Source organism: Protopterus annectens, chromosome 6.part0, assembly GCF_019279795.1.
Source record: "Protopterus annectens isolate FY-2018-M chromosome 6.part0, PAN1.0, whole genome shotgun sequence".
In the NCBI taxonomy this organism is placed as follows: domain Eukaryota; kingdom Metazoa; phylum Chordata; order Ceratodontiformes; family Protopteridae; genus Protopterus; species Protopterus annectens.
Window position 1 is genome coordinate 1,772,863,520 of NC_056737.1, and position 16,138 is coordinate 1,772,879,657.

The following is a 16,138-nucleotide window of genomic DNA, read 5'->3' on the forward strand; positions in this document are numbered from 1 at the left end:
CTGTATCCAAGATATTTGTGATTGAATGTATGTAAAAAAGATTGAGAAGATGGTAGTATCTTGAAATCCTCCTCTTATACCAAGCCACAGCATTGTTGGAATTAGTATATGTAAGTAGTAGGTGTGTGTTTTCCAACTGGCAAAAGCACCCCCCCCCCCCCCAAAATACTTTTCTAAGTGCTGCAGTGATTTTTGAAATTCAACGTTGTGATGAGCAGTCAGTTTTGTGTCACATTTGTTAGTGCTGATCATAATTGAGGCACTCTTCTTAGGTTCGTGGGTGTTTACTAGGCTAACAACCACAAGGGCCTTTTTAAGCCTAGCCGTGCATCCGAAATTTGTGACAAGTTCTGGTAGATTTGATAAGCATAAACAGGGGCTTGGGAGGTGAAACATTTACAAGTAGGGACTTGGGAGAGAAACCATTTACACGCTGACTCTGTCCACAAGAGAAATAGGTGCCAAATCAGGGATTCATTTCCTGTTTCTCATCCAGTTGTCAAAGTTACACTTGAGTTGGGTTAGGGAGGAATTCAGATTCACATGGATGGGGAGCCTGTTCCAGAGAATGGGTAGTCTCTGGGATACATACCTGTTTCTCCAGCAGGTCCTGTTTATATCACAGGCAAAGTTTGTCTTTTAGAATGGGTAATTCTGGTGCTGTTTGTTTTGTGGATATGCAGGAGGTCCATCAGAGAGAGGGATACAACAATGCCTTGTGTGCCAGGTGTAGATCTCCCCTCAACAGCCTGTAGGAGGCAGAATACAGGGATAGGGCCTTGAGGCGATCTGCACAGGACATGTTACTTACACCCTGTATTCTTTTAGAAAGGAACCTCTGTGGATGTTCCAATTGTTGGATATGCCTGGTTTCATACAATTTAAATGTACTGGATGGGGATGCTTCTTTGTTCTGAAGAAGCCTAGTATTTTACTGGGTGAAAGTATGCTAAACTGATTTCTTGTGAATTTCTGTTATTACTGTGTTGGTGAACATTAAAGGCTATTTTTTTCCTTGGATCTGCTGTCCTGATTGTCATGGGGAGATGTGGGTACTGGTTTAATACATACCAAAAGGTGCATTGTACTCAATGATAGATCTGATGAGTGCCAAATACAGTGGAAAAATGACTTCCTTGGACCAAGATATCATACCTTTATTTACAAGCTGCACAACATAAAATGATTTCCTCACTACTGTAGACACGTGATGGTGAAAGGCTAGGTTATTGTCTGTGTATCATCAAGTCCCTGACTACTGGGTCAACTCTTAGGGTTGTGCTGTCAGTATGATAGTTACCAGGAGTGGATGATTTCCTAAAGGATACTTTTATGCATTTCTTGGTATTTAGTTTTAATCTGTGGCTCTGGCAACAGTTGTGTGTGTCAGCCCTTCCTGGAGAACATTTGTGTCAGTGGGAGATTCAGAGTCCAGTCCTAATTTGCAATTATCTGAAGATTTAGTCAGGCAGAGGGCATTGACATTGGCCTTGACTTTCAAGAAGTAAATGCCAAAAAAACGAGCAGTCCCAGGACTGAATCCTGACAGATTCCACTTGTGACTGGTATCTTTGTAGAGGTGGACATCCCAGATGTTCTTCGTGTTTTACTGTTGCAGTCATCACATTTGGGTTATCCCTGCCAGGGTAGCCCTCGGCCGGTCCGAATACTAGAGGCTTAGTATTTCTGCGTCTGTTGCTGTCGCTTCAGGACTGGCGTCAGGTCGTCAGTAGTATAAAGTAAGGCAGCCGACGCCATTACCCCAGTCTTTCTTGCCGTGGAGCCCGAAGCAGAAGCAGTTTGCACGAGTGCCGGTCGGCCGCTACCTGAGGTTCGTCTACCAATTTGAAGCTGAAGTCTTCTAAAGCTAAGTACTTCTTTGAGGATCCTTTTTTTTTTTTGCACTAACCGATGTCAGAAAAAGTTAATAATTGTCTCGCCTGTGGAAAGCAAATACCACACCAAAATTTTCATTCTTACTGGGTCACTTGTTTAGGCTCAGACCACAACGTCCCCCACTGTCGCTTTTGTGCTTTGTTCAACACCAAGAACTATCCATCGTTGGGCCCTTATTGTAGCTAAATATTTTTGCTTGCAGTCCTCGAACTCCGATATGGCTTCGGTAAGCCATCTGACAGCAGATCTTCCAAAAAAATGTAAAGATAAAGATAGAGACAGACCACACAGGTCCAAACCTCCCGATGATGCTTCCGTTAAGCTTGTCTTCAGTTCTCCGGTTCTCAGTGAGGTGCTTTTGCAGCCCCTAATGCCCGCTTCTGTGGATTCACAGGCCACTACCAAGACCCTTTCGGAGTCTGGTATGACGCACAACTCTTCGACTAAGGATCCTGTGGTCATCTCTACTTTGGATGGGTCTGGAGCCGCTGAGCAGGCACCAGCGTCCGAGGAAGTCCTTTGCACTACCGATTCTCGACACAAACCAACATCTTCTTAAGCTACTACCAGTCTTTCGAAAACGACCGAGTTTGTTAGGCCTAGGGTACGAACCACACCCAAGGAACTGACGACCCAATCTCAGGCACCTGCTTCCTTGCCTCAGTCTCAAATGCTTAAAATGGCGGAAGACCTTATCATGCTGATCAGAGGAAGCCAAGCTACCCCCTCCAAAAGTAAAAGAGATCTGTCCCCTGTAGTTTTGTAGATGCATCTGAATATGAAGACATGCAACCCCTCTCTACTTATGAGGATTCTGATGCAGAGGATTCCTTCCCTTCCACCTCACCCCCAGATGATTTTTCCTTTGGGGAAACCCTTCATACCTTAAGGGCGCATTTCCAATGGGAGAGTCAGGACTACTCTCAGTCTAAAAAGAGACTCGGAATTGTTAGATCTTCCGCAGCACAGACCCTTGACCATTCCCCCAGTCCTAGATGTTGTGGAGGATGTTTTCCTGAAGTCCAGCTTGAATCCTGACACCCTCCCTCCTGCACCCAGAAAACCAGACGGGTACTATAGAGTCCCCTGACTCTCACAAATTTCTTTTTAAAAATCCTGCTGACGACCCTGAGGTAATTTCTCAAGGGGGCCTAAAGGGATTAAAGCAACCTCTGCTAAGAATCCCACCCCCTCAGATAGTTATTCCCAAGCACTAGAGAGATGGGGTAAAAAAGTATACACCTCAGCTACTCTTGCTATCAGGGCACTAAATTGTCAGTTCCATATGCTAAAATTTCAGCAACATACCCTGGAACTTCTCAAACAAAAAATGTCTTCCTTTCCTGCTTGTGCAAAATCTAAAGAGTTACAAAAGTTAATGCATTCTGCAAGTCAAGTAACTAAACACACCTTGCACTGTGGTTTTGACACCCTAGAAGCTTCTTGCAGGGGAAGCAGTCACCGGATCTGTCATTAGAAGGCATGCATGGCTTAAGGAACAGCCCTTGCCAGACCGTGTCAAATCTAAATTGTTGGATGCCCCCTTGCACAACGACAACTTATTTGGCACTAAGGCAGAAGAGGTCTTAAAAAAATTGGAAGTAAAAGCAAAATCTATGCAGACAGTTAAGGATTTCTTATAGGTCTAGCCACCCAGGTTCAGCAGGCATTGTCCTACCAAGCACTGGTCCTTTCCTGCTCCCAATAAGCCAGTCCAGCCCAGACTCTGGGGAACCAGACCCCCCCCCAGACAGCAGCCACAGGGAATGCAGAGATCTAAGCAGTGGACTGCCTCCACTTTAAAAGTAGAGTTCTAAGCCACCCCCTTATGGTAAGAACTCACAATGACTCACCTCCCCCACCCCCTCCCACTGCCCACCTTCACTTACCCCTAGGAGGAAAACTCTCCTTTCACGCAAGCACCTGGGCCACCATTACCAGCGACTGCTGGATTCTCAATGTCCCAGGGATACAGATTTTCTTTCCACACCCTTCCTACCCCAAAAGGGTTCCCAGATCTACCTACAAACCAGTGGGTAGTGGCACAAAAGCAAGTCCTTTCCCTGCTCTCTGAGGGCAGTAGAGCACGTTCCTGCAGGACAGAGAAGCCAAGGTTTCTACTCCAGACTTTTTCTGGTACCCAGAAAAGAGGGCACTTGGCACTTAATCCTCGATCTATCCATTCTAAACACCTTCCTGGTGATCCCAAAATTCAAAATGCTCACCCTCCAGCAGCTGCTACCCATGCTTTCCAAGGATGCTTGGCTAGACACCCTAGATCTAAAAGAGGCATACCCCCATATTCCTATCAGAGAATCATGCAGGAAATATCTCTGTTTCAGGGCAGGATCTCAGCACTTTCAGTTCTCTGCACTTCTCTTTGGCTTATCTACTGCTCCCAGAGTTTTCACAAAATGTCTGGTTCCAGCCATTGCTTTTTGCAGACAAAGGAATATCCAGATTTACCCATACTTAGCCCTTCAAAACCCTCACCACCAACACCTACGCATAGCAACACTAAACACGCATATGCGGAGGCCCTTAATATTAACCTGCCCAGGCAACAAGGACCTCTGTAGCTGAAACGCAAACAAACACCAATCATAACCAGTGTATCACATAGCTCACAACACCAGTGTTCCACCCAAAAGCAGCCCCCAAGGTAAGACAGCGTACCCAACACTTTAGTCATATGTGACTCTATAGTCAGGCACAATGATGTCCTACTCACCAGGCTGAACAAGGAAAGAATTACAGTCGGCTGCCTGCCGGGTGCCAGGATCTGCCACATAACGCATGCACTCAAGTCACTCCACAGCAAGTACAAATACGACTCATTGTCAATGTTGGAGTGAATGACTTGAGACGTACCTCCCTGGACTACATGAAAAGAGACCTGGAAGAGCCCTAGGATCATGTGACCCAGGCAGGTATGACCCTAACCCTGAGTAGCATCTTGCTTTCGCCCAGAATGATACCACAGTATAAGGACAAAATGAGTGACTTCAACAATTGGCTAAGCTGGTGTCAAAGGGGATCCAGTATCTGTCTGCCTGGGGCGACATGATCGACAAACCATGATGCTTTGTCAGAGATGATCTGCACCTGTCGCCCCTCGGATTCAGGTTACTGGTTAAGGCTCTTGCCACCCCTATAGTGCCTTTTTTAGGCAAGCCTCAAAGGACAAAACCACCACCGTAATAGGTACAAGTATGCAAAATCTGAAGGTAGTGCTACTCCATGCTAGAAGTCTAAACCTCAAAATGCAATCTCTCGAGGCACTCCTAAAAATGGAGAACATCGATATCTGTGCAGTAACTGAGACCTGGTTTCAAGGTTCCAGGGAGCACCCCTGCAGTACCAGGCTACAACTCTTAGCACACGTTTCAGCCACTAAACCAGGACCGAAACACTAAAGGTGGAGGAGTGTCCCTGTTCATCAAGGATATTCACACCTCCAGGCTAGTTGCCCAACACAATGCTTCCGAAATTCTCCAGGTGCAACTAACACTATGTAAGACTAATTCAAATTGTAGCTTGCTACAGATCCCCCACCATGCCCCATGTTTCACACTACACCTTTCTAAACATCCTGGAAAATATTAAGATACAACCAAACACCCTAATACTGGGTGATTTCAACTACCCTGTCGTTAACTGGGAAAACTACTTGTGTACCAACACCTTTGCCCAATGGTTCTTGGAATTCATAAATTCCAACGCCCTGGATCAACTAATCCATAGTCCCACCAGGGGCTCCATTATCCTGGACCTGGTCATTACCAACATGGGAAATCAATGCTCCACACCAGTGGTCACCCCCTTGTTGGTTAGATCTGACCATAAGCTAATCACCTTTGACATCCACATCCCACCCCCACCCCCTAATAAGGAAACATCCGCAAAAAACTTCTCCAAGGCCAACATCATGCTACTCAAGTCAGACGTGACAAACGTCATGACTCCCATGCAGACGGGAACTGAAAGTTCGACTGCCGAATCCTACACTAAAGCACTGTACGAACACATTCACTTGTGCATGAATTGTGCCATCCCAAATAGAACCAAGACGATCTCCTCCAAAAAAAGAAAGCCAATCTGGTAGTTCCTTGTCATAAACAAACTTTACAACAGAAGGATGAAACTGTTGCAGAAAAGTGGAAAATCCCAGGATGCAAAAAAACTTCCTTACCAGCCTCAGTGATAAGCTGAGATCCCTCATAAAATCCTCCAAAGCTAGTTACGAAAATAAAATTGCCAAAGATTCCAAAGGCAACCACAAGGCATTCTATAGCTATGTCAAGAATCTAAATGGCAATGCTCAGATCTGCTTTGCGCTACAACAGAATGGCATTAAATATACTGATCCCAAGGACATTGCCAATATCTTGGCAGATCGATTCAGTGCCAACTTCACCCCCTTCTCACCCCGTAAAGGGCCCATCTCAATACTGAAAGATTGCCAAATTCCAGGAATCACGGCCACACAGGTAAAAACCGCACTCTCCAAAGCTAAGAGTACAGCATCCATGGGACCAGACGACATCCCAGGCTGTGTACATACATGAACTACAAAATGAACTGGCACCTCACTTAAGTGCCATGTTTAATCTAGCCTAACCTCAGGCTTCATGCCCACGGAGTGGCGCACAGCTACAGTTATCCCACTCCAGAAGGGGGGATCCACCTTGGATCCTGGGAACTACCGTCCAATCAATCTGACGAACCTGATCTGCAAGGCCGTGGAACGTATTATCATGGAACTTATAAACAAAGACATTGGCAACCTTCAAACACTGGACCCCACCCAGTTTGGGTTTGTGAAGGGCCGATCTTGTCTCCTGAACCTGATTGACTTCTTCGAATAAGTCTCCAGAGCCGTGGACGAGGGTTAGGCGGTCCACACAGCCTATTTGGACCTCGCCAAGGCCTTCGACACTATTCCCCACTCTGGAATTATAGATAAACTTACTAAGATGGGCATTAATCCCATATCACTCTGTGTTGCCAACTGGCTTACTGACGGAACCCACACTGTAAAAGTAGCCGACTCCAAATCCAGCTCCAGACAAGTAGAGTACCTCAGGGTTCCATCCTGGGACCACTCTTGTTTGTCATCTACTTCTCTGAAGTACAGGCCAACGCTAACAGACTCTGGCTAACAAAGTTTACAGATGACTGCAAACTGGGAGCTGTTATTGAATCTCCAAATGATGTGGATATTCTACAAAAGGGCCATACAGAAACAGATGCTTGGTGCCAGAGCCATGGGCTCAAGCTCAATGCCAAGAAGTGTATAGTTATCCCCTTTGGGAAGAAACATGTACCCATGAATTACCACATAGGTGGCAGTACACTAAACACCGAAAGTGTGATAAGAGACTTAGGAACACAGGTGGTCTCACCTTTGATAACCACATCGCCACAACAGTCAGGAAATCCTTCTATGTGGCACACCTCATCACTAAGGGCTTTTCATCCAGAAAAAAGGAGGTCATTGTCCCACTGTACTCATCCCTCATTAGACCTATCATAGAGTACAACGCCCCTTTTGGTATGTACCTCACAAGACATCTACAACAACTGGAAAGGCCGCAGAAACTCCTCACTAAAAGAATCACCGGCCTAAAGCAGATGCCCTCTGCTGACTGACTAAAAAAAACTCCAGCTATATTCTGTCGCATATCGTCTACTCAGAGGCAATCCCTGCTTAACATGCAAGGCCATGTCAAACCCAGAGCTGTTGGACATGCTACACTTAAAGAAATCTTAATCCATCAGACCCACGCACTCCAGAGATCTAAACTTTGTCATCACAATGAACAAAACATGCTGGAGGGATAGTTTACTGACCCAGAGACTGCCCATACATGTCAAGCAGAGTGCCTCCTTCGACTTCTTCAAAAGGAACCTTGGCGACGGGATGAGAGATAGGAAATTTACCCCGGGGATCACGTCAGTCGCCCTGCTAGACAGGGGTCCAGGGGAGTAAATATGTGGGAAGAAATAGCCAGGGAATTGTTGTGGCCAGGCTTGTACATGCTCTAGGTCCGATAGCCTAGTACCAGTCTATGAACCTATGGCTGCCTAATTCAGGCAGACAGCCAGGAAAAGCTGCTCAAGCACCTGGCCTTTTTAAAGTCCCTACTAATCTCCCTCGCGTACACAATCAACGAAAAGAAATCCAAACAGGTGCCCACCCAAAGGATTATAGTCCTGGGAGCAAGCCTGGACACAGCATCCCAGATGGCATTCCTTACACCAGAAAAGCAAAATTCCTGGCAGTCTTCTTCTCTCAGCTAGCCACCAGACCCCAGCTATCTGCAAGGAAGATCCTGCAAGCTCTGGGGTTCATGGCATCTTGCATACTACTCATTCCATATGCCAGAGTGCATATGAGGAAACGTCAGTGGTACCTAAAAAGCCTTTGGTGTTAGCAGTTTCAAGACCTGGAGACTCTTATACCTGTAATTCTTTGCCTCAAAAAAGATTTTTTGTGGGAAACAGCATGCTCCCACAACAATGGACTACCTTTCTCTCCACGCCCGTGCCGCCCAGTCCCTCACCACAGATGCATCAGACTATGCCTGGGGTGCACACCTGGACAGCAGGTGCATACAGGGCCAATGGAGCCCACAGCAAATCCCTATGCACATCAACCAAAAAGAGGTGATGGCTATCCAGCATGCCTTGATAGCTTTCAAGCCCCTTCTGTCCCCAGGGACTCTCCTGATGAAAACAGACAACACCACTTTAATGTGGTATATCAACAAGCAGGGAGGGACTCGCTCCTAACCACTATGCAGGCTGGCCATGAGCCTTTGGCACACAGCCTCTGCCATGCAACTCCACCTGTTAGCACAATTCCTATCGGGTTCTCTCAACTCTCTGGCAGACCAATTAAGCAGAAATCTTCTGGACCCACATGAGTGGCAGCTCAACAGAAGAATCTTCACCCTAATAACTCAAAAATGGGGCACCCCAAAGGTCGACCTCTTTGCCTCCCACACCAACCATCAGCTCAGTGAATTCTGTACCAGGGAGCATCACTGTATGACTTGGAAAGTGGATGCCCTGTCCTTCCCCTGGGTCAGTCTATCTATGACTTTCCTCCACTACCTCTCATCCCCAGGGTACTGCTCAAAATAAAGGAGGAAAAACCAAGGACAATTCTTATAGCTCCAGACTGGCCTCGCCAGCACTGGTACCCCTTGCTGCACAGCCTGTCCCCACTGCCACCATGGCATCTTCCTCAGATTCCAAACCTCGTGACCCAAAGGGAAGGGGAATTCATGCATCCCCAATTGCAGACACTCAATATAGCAGCTTGCCGTATTCCATAACCCTTGATCAATCTGCCAACCTCAGTAAACAGATTCTAGATGTTATACGTGAGGCCAGATGCCCTAGCATTAGAAAGTCTTATGCTGAAAATGGAAAAGGTTTTGCACCTGGATTCAGGCTAAGGGAGCCAATATGACACAGCCCTCCCTGCCTCTTATCCTGGATTACTTAGCTGACGTACTACACAGCGGCCTCTCTTTTTCCTCTCTTAAAATTCATGCCTCTGCTATCTCTTGTCATTTTCCCACTGAGCAGCACCTTTTCTAACGCCCCTTGATCAAACAGTTCCTGTGAAGGGATAGCAACTTGAGGCCACCCAGAAGCGCACCAACCCCAGCTTAGGACCTTAACTTTGTATTAAAAAAGCTCACCCTGCCCCCCTTCGAACCAGCTTCCTCCACAGAGCTAAAATTTCTCTCCTGGAAGACAGCTTTCCTCCTGGCCTTCACTTCAGCCAGAAGAGTCTCCGAGCTGCAAACACTCATGGCTGTGGTACCCTTCATCATCTTCCATGCTGTCAGTGTATCCCTGAGAACTAATCCATCCTTCATGCCCAAGATGGTGTCCAGTGTGGTTCTCAACCAATCCATTCATTTGCCCACCTTTTTTTCCTAATCCCCAGAGCAAGGGGGGAGGGATCCTGCACTTCCTAGATGTACACAGCTCAGATTCTATATAGACTGGACTAAATCCTTCAGAAAGTCTGGTAAATTGCTGGTTAGCTTTGCTACAGGGGCAGAAGGCAAAGCCATCTCCAAACAAACCATTTCCAAATGGATAGCACACTGCAACATGGAAAGCCTCCCCCCCCAAGGGGGTCAGGACTCACTCCACCAGAGCAGCCTCAACCTTTGCAGCTTTCCTGAGAGGAGTCCCCACCAGGGACATCCTGGAGGCTGCCACCTGGACATCTGTTCACACTTTTACCAAACATTACCACCTGCCTCTCTTCTCCAAATCCAGGGCAAGGTTAGCCTCTGCAGTCTTGCTGGGCATCCTAGCCAGCCCCTAGTTTCCTTGACTGTGCCTCCACGCTTTTCCTCAGCTTTGGGAATCAACCCAAATGTGATGACTGCAACAGTGAAACACGAAGAACACAGTACAGTTGTGTACACCTACCATAAATGAAGATGTTTGAGTGTGTTCACTGCTGCAGTCCTGGTTTCCCTCCCTCCATCCCCCTTTTTTCCTTTACTTTCCTTACAAGGGACATACTGGTATTTACTTTCTACTGGTGGGATTCTTCCACCAGAACCTGGCTCCTACTTGGGGGCTCCTGACAGGTTAGGGAAAGAAAAACTGATGTAATGCTGTTGGCTGCCTTACTTTGTACTACTGACGATCTGACGTCAGTCCTGAAGTGACAGCAACTGACGCAGAAATACTAAGTCTCTGGTATTTGGGTCGGGCGAGGGCTACCCTGGCAGAGATAACTCAAATGTGATGACTGCAAAAGTGGAATACATGCGAACATCTACATTTATGGTAAGTGTACACAACTGTACTTTCTAACTTCCTGGGTCCTGTCTGTGAGCCAGCTAGCTTTCCACCGGGTGACATAAGAATTTGTACCTAACTTCTTAAGTTTATCAACAATGCTTGAATGAGAGATTGTGTCATATGCCTTAGCCACGTCAAGGTAGGCAGTGTGAACCATTCTGCCCTTATTTATTGCTTTTGTGACCTTCTCAAAGACGTACACTAGGTTGAGTAAGCATGACCTGCCCTTGATGAAACAATTGGGTTGGTTCCAGTGTCTGGAGGTTTCCTGTGTCATTATTGATCATTTCCATGATGATTCATCAATGGCTTTACATATGAGATTACTTTGACTTATGGGTCTGTAGTTTTCTAGAGTCTGTAGATGGCCCACCTTTGTGCAGTGGGATGACTGTTGCTGTTCTCCATTCATGAAGCACTAAGCCTGTTTGGAAGCTGCAGTTAGATAGCAATTGCAGAGGGCCTGATAGGTCATGTTTCATGCTATTTAGAAGGCATCCTGAGGTATTGTCTGGGCCCATTAATGCAGTGTTCTTGGCCTTAGAGAGAGCATTAAGGACCTGTCTCCCAGTGATATACAAGTTCCTTGATGGTATTTCCTGTGGAAAGGTTGATGGGGAGAGAGGGGTAAAGTTGGAGCTAAATTTGTTGACCAGTAGGTTTTTTGTATCTTCTGGCTTAGTATAGGAGGCTCTATTTAAAATGAGGTCTGCACACAGTTGTGTATTGCCTTTGAGGCTGCGGATATGACTAAAGAATGCCTTTTGGTTGTCCTTGGCCTGGGAAGCCAAATTTACCTCAAATTTGACTTTGCTAGACTTCATTTATTTGTTCTCAGAGTTGTTTGTTTAGTTTGAGAGTGCTTTTATCCTGCTACTTTAACACCAAACTCCTCCCTGTTCTCCACTCTCATGCTCCTAGCCATGCTATTAGAACCAAGGTTAATATTGCACCTTGACTTTCTAAAGATACTAAATCCAAAATCACACTCCGGAGTAAAGTGTGGGCTACCTACCGAACAACAAAATCCGTACTTGACCAACTTAGATTGACAGCTAAGAAATGACGCTAAAAAATCCATAACTTTAGATAAAAAGAACTACTACTACAATCCAGAACAAGTACACTACAGTAAATCCCAGAAATTCTGGGCAGGAATAAACACACTCCTCCAGCCAGGCCAAACCACTACCCCACCCCCCTCTGCCTCCAAATAAAACCCCCCAGAAGATATTGCTAACACCTTTTAACACCTTCTTCACAGAAACTATCCAGTCTCTGGCCAGCCAACTCACTCCCACCGGTTCTAATCCAAATGCAGCCAGTACCAATACCAAGCCATCCTTTAGCTTCCAACCAGTGTCCACTCAATTCTTTAAGGCCCTACGTAAGAAACTAAGATCCACCACTCTGGCTGCTGATGTTCTTCCTGTTTCACTGTAGCAGTCATTGCATTTGGGTTATCTGCTTGCAGGTAGCCGTCAGTCGGCCTGATTAACAAAGTCTTGGGTCCTGCGTCGGTTGCTGCCGCTTCTTCAATGACATCAGGTCGTCAGGGGTATAAAACATGCAGCCGATGCCATTACATCAGTCTTTCTTGCCGTGCGGTGCCCGAAGCAGAAGCAGTTCGCAAGTGCCAGTCGGCCAACTTCTGAAATTTTCGTTTTCGAGTTTCAGAACCGAAGTCTTCAACTAAAGCTAAGTACCCCGTTAGGGAAACTTTTTCTTGCTCTTTACCGATGTCAGTAAAAGTTGCATTACTTCTGGAAAGCAAATACCGCAAAGATTTTCATTCATACTGTATTCCTTGCCTAGGCCCTGACCACAACATACCTTGCTGTCGGTTTTGTGCTGTATTTAATCAGCGCACTATCCGTCTTCAGTATATTTTCGCCTCTAAATATTTGGGTTCTCGATTTAATTATCCAGAAATGGCGTCGGTTAGCCATCCGACTACCGGGATTCTGAAAAAACGCAAAGATAAAGACGGAAACAGGCCACCGAGGTCCAAAACTGCCGACTACCCTTCTCCTAAGCCAGTCACCATTTCGCTGGTACTCAGTGAGGCGCTTTCGCAGCCCCTGATACCCGCTACTTCTGATTTGCAGGCCTCTACTTAGACCCATTCGCAGTCTGGTATGCCTCGAGATGCTTCAACTATGGAACCCGCGGATGTCTCTAACCTTGGGTGGGTCCGGAGCCGCTGTGCAGCCACCGGCTCCTGAGGGTGTATTCAGGCCTACGGACTTGCATATTAAACAGACGCCTCCTTCTTCTCTTAGGCCTAAAATCTCGAACCATGCCTAAAAAACCGGCGCCTAGGCCACATGCTCAGGCCTCTATGCCTAAAAAACAAATGATAAAAATGGCTGAAGATCTAATAACTCTAGTCAGGGGTAGCCAACCCCCCCTTTCTAAGAGGCCCAGGACTGAAGTGGTTTATGAATCATCTGACCAGGATTCTGATTTTTCTGATTATCTGAATTTGCCCTTATCTACTTATGAGGATTCTGATGCAGAGGACACCATTCCCTCTGCTTCCCCTCCAGAGGATTTTTCTTTTGGGGAAACCTTACATACTCTAATGGAGCATTTCCACTGGGAAAGCCAGGATTTTTCTGATTCAAAAAAGAGGCTTACGGATTTCTTACTCCTACATCAGCATAGGCCTCTAGCTATTCCTCCTGTACTAGACATGGTTGATGATGCTTTTTCGGAATCTAGTTTGGCCCCTGATTCCTTGCTTCCTGCTCCCAGAAAACCAGACAGATACTACAGGGTCCCCGAGTCACACAAATTCCTTTTTAAAAATCCTATTGTGGATCCAGAGACTATTTCACAGGGGCCCAAGGACATTAAGGCTTCTAGTGCTAAAAATCCTACCCCTTCTGATAGAGATTCCAGGGCGCTGAATAGATGGGTAAGAAGGTTTACACTTCTGCAACCTTGGCAATCAGGGCTTTAAACTGCCAGTTTCATATGTTAAAGTATCAGTAACATGTTACTGGATTGCTTAAACAGAAAATTATGTTGATTCTTGACTGTGTGGAAAATAAAGAATTACAGGATTTAATGCATTCTGCTGAACAAGTTGGAAAACATACTTTGCAATGTGGTTTTGATTCATTAGAGGCCTCTTGCAGGGCTGCTGTTACTGGGTCTGTGCTAAGAAGGCATGCTTGGCTTAAGGAGCAATCTTTGCCTGATCATGTTAAAGCTAAATTGTTGGATGCTCCCTTAAATCAGGACCACCTGTTTGGCAACAAGGCTGAGGATGTTCTTAAAAAATGGAAGGTAAAGCTAAATCTATGCAAACTGTTAAAAGATTTCTTACAAGTTCAGCCTCCTAGATTTAGTAGGCACTGGCCCTCTAAGAATTGGTCTTTTCCAGCCCCTTCCAGGTCTTCTCAAGCCAAACCCAGACACAGCAAAAACCCCAGGTTTCAGTCCCAGGGGACACACAGGACTAAGCAGTGGTGGGCCTCCACTTCCAAATCCGGGAGTAATAAGACTCCCCCCTATGGTAAACTGTCTCAATGACTTCCTTTTAAAATTTCCAAGCACTTATCAACTGACTGCCCCTTTGGGGGGAAAGATTGCTCTTCATGCAAAGAACTGGGAACTCATTACCCAGGACAAATGGGTTTTAAATAGTGTCCCAGGTATACAGATTTCACTTCCACACGTTGCCAACACTAAGTGGGTGGCCGGACCTACCCCCAAATCAGTGGGCAGAGGCCCAAAAACAAGTACTTTCTCTCTTAAGCATGGGGGCTATTCAACTGGTACCAGAAGAGGAAAAGGGACAAGGTTTCTATTCAAGACTTTTCCTGGTACCCAGAAAAGACAATTCATGGTGTCCTATCCTGGACCTGTCTACTCTAAACATCTTTTTGGAGATTCCAAAATTCAAGATGCTAACTCTTCACCAATTACTTCCTATGCTAGGCAAAGATGCCTGGTTGGCAACACTAGATTTAAAAGAAGCATACCTGCGCATCCCAGTCAGGGAATCTTGCAGAAGATACCTATGCTTCAAAGCAGGCTACACGCATTATCAGTTCTCTGCACTGCCCTTCGGCTTATCTATTGCGCCCAGCGTATTCACAAAGTGCCTAGCTCCAATTATTGCATTTTGCAGGCAAAGAAATATTCAGATATACCCATACCTGGGCGATTGTCTAATTCAGGCAGAAAGCCAGGACATACTTTTGATTGTCTAATTCAGGCAGAAAGCCAGGACATACTTTTGAATCATCTGGCCTTTGTACAAATGTTCTAACTTGTTTGGGGCACACCATAAACGAAAAAAAATCACACCTGGTACCCTGTCAACAAATTATATTCCTGGGAGCAAACTTGAATACAACTTCCCAGATGGCTTACCTCAGGTCAGAGAAACAAATTCATTTGACAACCTACTTCAAACAAGTGGCCACAAAAACCCTGCTGTCTGCAAAACAAATACTGCAAGCCTTGGGGTTCATGGCCTCCTGCATTCTTCTAATTCCATAGGCAAGACTGCATATGAGGAAACTACAGTGGTATCTAAAAAGCCTATGGTGTCAGCATTCTCAGGATCTAGAAGCAATGATTCCTATCATACGTTGCGTACGCCCAGAGTTCTTTTGGTGGGCAGAGGCCTGCCACCAAAATATGGGACTCCCTTTCACGCCACCCCCTGCCACCCAAACCCTAACAGACGCATCAGACTGTGCATGGGGGACTCATCTGGCAGGGAAGTGCATTCAAGGCAAATGAAACCAAAGTCAAATGCACCTGCGTATCAATCAAAAAGAAATGTTAGCTATACATAATGCTCTGACAGCCTTCAAGGACCACATTCTTCCAGGACAACTGATGGTAAAGACGGACAACACCACTGTTATGTGGTACATAAACAAGCAGGGGGGTACACATTCTTACCCACTCTGCAGACTAACCATGGCATTGTGGAACACAACCTTGAGCTACCAAGTGCACCTACAAGCTCAATTCCTGCCAGGAAAGTTAAATACATTGGCAGACGGACTAAGCAGAAACCTCATGGACCCACACGAATGGAAACTGGAACCAAGGATTTTCAACATGTTGACAAGCAAATGGGGGAGCCCAGATATAGACCTGTTTGCCTCTCCCCAGATCTACCAATTGGACAAATTTTGCACAAGGACTCCCCACCAACAAGCCTGGAAAGTGGATGCTCTGTCCTACAGCTGGAACAACCTATCAGTCTATGCCTTCCCACCTCTGCCTCTGTTTTCCAAAGTACTACTAAAAATCAAACAGGACAAACCAAGGATGATTTTGATTGCTCCAGACTGGCCACGTCAACACTGGTACCCCTTCCTGCCCGTTGTGTCACGGTTATCCCCATGGCACCTGCCTCAGACTTCTT

At 46.1% G+C, this 16,138-nt stretch overlaps 1 protein-coding gene across 1 annotated transcript in view; it reads left to right on the forward strand.

Annotated features, from left to right (window-relative positions):
* STT3A (STT3 oligosaccharyltransferase complex catalytic subunit A) overlaps positions 1-16,138 on the forward strand; it is a 696,810-nt gene that overhangs the window by 294,518 nt on the left and 386,154 nt on the right. The gene's annotated exons all lie outside the window — the stretch shown is intronic.